This window comes from Phodopus roborovskii, unplaced genomic scaffold (assembly GCF_943737965.1).
Source record: "Phodopus roborovskii unplaced genomic scaffold, PHOROB, whole genome shotgun sequence".
NCBI classification, from domain to species: Eukaryota; Metazoa; Chordata; class Mammalia; order Rodentia; family Cricetidae; genus Phodopus; species Phodopus roborovskii.
Window position 1 is genome coordinate 65,844 of NW_026125612.1, and position 4,550 is coordinate 70,393.

The following is a 4,550-nucleotide window of genomic DNA, read 5'->3' on the forward strand; positions in this document are numbered from 1 at the left end:
CTTTTGTGTGCAAGTGCATGTATGTGTACACACATGCATATGCATACATGTATGGTTTCAACAGGGTTCCTCCTATTTCTGTTTCCTTAGTTCTGAATTATAAGGTGAGACACTATACTCTGTTTATTACACTGTTTTTTTACATGAATTATGCATTATACTAATTGAAGTCAGGTTCTCAAGACAAGCAATATATTGATTACCCCTACCTCCAGGTCTCCTTCATCCATTCCTATGTGGAACTGTGTCTCTGTCCATTCTGTATTCACCAATATTTCAGGGGCAACAAAATACACAAAGGATAAGCACATTAGTTGGTATTTGGCAGTATATAAGTCACTTTTACTACTAAATACCTGTGAGTAAAAACTTAGAAAAAGTATAATCCTTGTCCCTGTGAAAACATTTTCTTTCTCAATTTCTCTCATTTATCTCCCAGTGTATACACCAGCTTATACTAGAACTCTCAGCCAGGGAGTGAGATTTGTTCACTCTCTACATATGTCCACACCCTGTCAATGCAGCTGTCATCAGTCTCCTGCCAAGGATGTGAGACATTTACAGAGGGGGCTTCCACCAAGGCATTTCAATACCTTTTCTTAGGGAACCATGTAAAACAAAACAATAAGTGTAGAAAAGATGGACAAAATCTGTTCTTCTTTGGTTTATCTACTGTAACATCTGCCTTAGGGACCCATTCCTTCATGGGATGGCCCATAACCTGTGGCAGCACCCCAAGGTCTACAGTTGTCATTTGTTGCAAGTTGATCAGTAATAAAACTAAAATTCTGGACAGAACTGAGCAAAGACCATCACATTTAGCTTCTTGCTCCTCCCTGTCACATGCTTTATAGCTTGGGGAAACTGCTTTTGAAATCAGTTCTATACCCTATAAAATTTAAGTCCAATTTTCTAAACACAAGGGCAATTTTATCTACACCACTCTGTTTCTAATCATGCTTCTCTCACCCTCCTCTCTAATTTGTTACTCACTGTGTACACAGGTATACTTAAGGGGACCCTTTGTGGTCCTTATTCACCACCATAACTTGTAAACCATAGTGCTTTCAAAGACTCTCAGGGTAGAGCACAGGCTTACTTCTTAAAGTGCACACACATCGACTATATACTTGCTGAAAGCCAGAAAAATCTTGACTAGATCTGGGAGAAAGTTTTCAGTTTCTTTTTCTGTCTCCTCAACCAGAAACAGAAAAATATACAGTACCAAAGTGATAAAGGACTGCATGTCTTTATTTTCAGAGAATGCACTGGAGATTAGAAGCAGGCAAGATTTTACTTTGGATAACAGTCTTTTCCATGGGCCACAGAAACCTGTTTATCATTCACACAACAGAAAAAAAAATCTGTTTCTTGTCACTTTCTCCTTAATCTTTTGGATTCTTGATAATGGGAAATGCCTCTACTCCCTTCTTGGCACTAGGGACCATGATAGACCCAGACCAAGCTCAGTTTCAGGTCATGCTCTTTCTGTGAAGACACCTCAGTTTCCCAATTACTGGAGTCAGCCTATCAGTGTTTCCAGTTACATTAGTCACTAACCTCTCAAAGAACAGCTGTTCCAAATAGGAATTCCCAGGGATCAACATACTCTCAGCAAATCCTTATCATCTGGTTGGTTGATTACTCTGCATGGACAGGAAATACCCCCCATATCAGTTGAGAATTCAGAGATGCTTAACTGGAGTTAGCAACAGGTATTTGGAAGCCATTATGCTTTTCTGGATATTCTCAGGACTGTCTACTCACTTTGAGTTTGGAAATAATCCTACAAAAACACACACCCATACAGGCACTCCACACACATGCACAAACATACATCACACACACACACACACACACACACACACACACACACACACTCACACAAGTTATTCAACCTGAACTCCAAAATTATAAACTGGAAAGCTAAAGGTTAAAAGACAAGCTAGTGAGAGGAGATGAAAGCTGACAAATAGAGACTATTACTGATAATTGTTGCATCCTAAATAAGTAAGGTTCTCACACTAAACCTAAATATGGGATGCACATAGCTGTCTCTCAGAGCTGTACTCTCAATTCTTTGAGGATAAGACTGAAAACAAAGGTACAAATACACATGCACACACAAACTGTAGTAGCTAATGCAGGGCTGATGCTCTTTGAATGCACAATAGGTAGAGAAGCAAATTCTTAGTGACCTTCCAAGTATGCACTTTCACATCTCTCATAAAGTACCTCAAACATAACATAAGCAAACAGCATGCCTGATGATGTATACAGACCCCAAGAATTTCAGGGCATTTTTCTATCCAAAGTTTTACCAGCAATCTCAGAATGGTATCAGCCTTGTAGCACCAGATCATACCCTATCCTGTGCATGTTAGCAAGCAGTGAAGCACTCCAATGGGAAGAACCACAGCTTCTCTCCTATGTACCTATGTATTCTGTCCTATGTACAGAGCAAGTGCCAGGAGAGGCTCCATAGCTTCACATGAACCCTGTCTCAAAAAACTAAAAAAAAAAAAAAAAAAAAAGTTCCAGGTGGTTCATTTTCCTACATTGGAGTCAGGTCAGGGTACTAACAATATTGTTTGTCTGGAATTTAATGAGGCTTTTATGTGTAAATTTGGCATGAATATTTAAATATCTATTTTTCCTATTCATGGTAGATAGGGAGATTGGTAGCTATGGAGCCTGATTACATTTTGTATACTCTCTTTGGTTTGAGGTAACTACTGTCACACTTCCTGTGCTTCTCGGAGTATATGCTTTATCGAGAAGATTTCTACTTGATAGAAAAGCTAAGGTTTAAATACGGGAGCAAGATTTAGCCATGATTTCCAGGTGCATATTTAATGGCACCAATGTTTTCCCTTGCCATTTCATTTCCTATTTTCTTTTTATTTCTTTTTATTTAATTTTTATTTTACATGTCGATCCCAGTTCCCTTTCCCTCCCAGTCTCTGTCCCTCACTCCCTCTTACTCTCTCTTCTCCTTCACATGCACCCTAACCACCCTCCCCTCTCATCTCCCCACCCCGATTCCACACGTGGCTCCATGCCATCCAGGTGGGGTCATCTAAATCTGTCAATTCATTTCAAGCATGGACTAGGACTTCTCTCCAATCTCTAGGTTAAGTGAGTATCCCTCCGTGGGGGTTGTGTCCACAAGCTCCTTTTGTGCACCAGGAATACATCCTGATTCTACTGAGGTCCCTTAGACTTTTCAGTCCTTCTAGATGAGACTCATATTCAGGGTGTGTGTGTCAGTCCCATGCTGGATTCCCAGCTATCAGTCTGGGGGGGGGCGTTACCTCCTCCTCCTTAAGATCAGCTATCTCTATGTGTTTCTGCAACCTGGTCTTGTCCTCTCCCTCTGGGTCTGGATTCTAGTTTGACTCAGTGTTTATGGGTGTTTGCTTCTGTTTCCAATAGGTACTAGTTGAGGGCTCCATGATGGTGGATTGCTCTTACTATCTGGGAAGGGCATTTATGATAGCCTTTCCATGGTTGCTCAAATTGTTAGTTGGCAGCAGTCTTGTAGGTCTCTAGACCTTTATTTAGTTTCAGTTTTCTCTTCAAACCAATAATGACTCCATCTTTTATGGCCATTCTCTCTCTCTCTCTCTCTCTCTCTCTCTCTCTCTCTCTCTCTCTCTCTCTCTCTCTCCCTCTCTTCTATTCCTACCCCGACTCAATCTTCCTGGGCTCATGTGCTTTCCTCTCCTCCCATTCTGTTTCTCCTACATCTCTCTCCATTCACTACCCCTCCTCACACTTCCCATGTGTTCTGTGGGACTTGCCCCTTCCCTCTTCTGTGAGGGACTTTATAGGAATCTATTAGAATAGAAGTTGTAACCTAGTTCCTCTGGTGGTGTGAATTATAGGCTGGTGATCCTTTGCTCTAGGTCTAAAAATCCATGTATGAGCGAGTATATACCATGTTCCTCTTTTTGTGACTGGGTTATCTAATTCATGATGGTTTCTTTTGTGCCATCCACTTGCTTAGGAATTGAAAGATTCCCTTATTTTTTTTTCAGAGTAGTATTCCATTGGAAGATGTGCCACATCTTCTTTATCCATTCTTCAGTTGAGAGACATCTAGTCAACAAAACACCCAATAACCTTATTAATAAATTGGGGTAAAGAACTGAAGAAAGAATTCTCAATAGAGGAAATCAAAAAGGCTGAAAGACACTTAAGAAAGTGCTCAACATCCTTAGCATTAAGGAAATGCAAATCAAAACAACTTTGAGATACCATCTTACTCCTGCCAGAATGGCTAAAATTAGAAACACCAGTGACAGCTTATGCTGGAGAGCATGTGGAGAAAGGGAAACACTCCTCCAGTGCTGGTGGGAGTGTAAACTTCTATAGCCATACTGGATATCAGTATGGCAGTTCCTCAGGAAAATGGGAATCAGTTTACCACAGGACCTGACAATTCCCTTTTTAGGCATACACCCACATCCATGCAACAAAGATATGTGCTCAACTATGTTCATGGCAGCATTATTTGTATTAGCAAGAATTTTCTATTATCTTAGCTA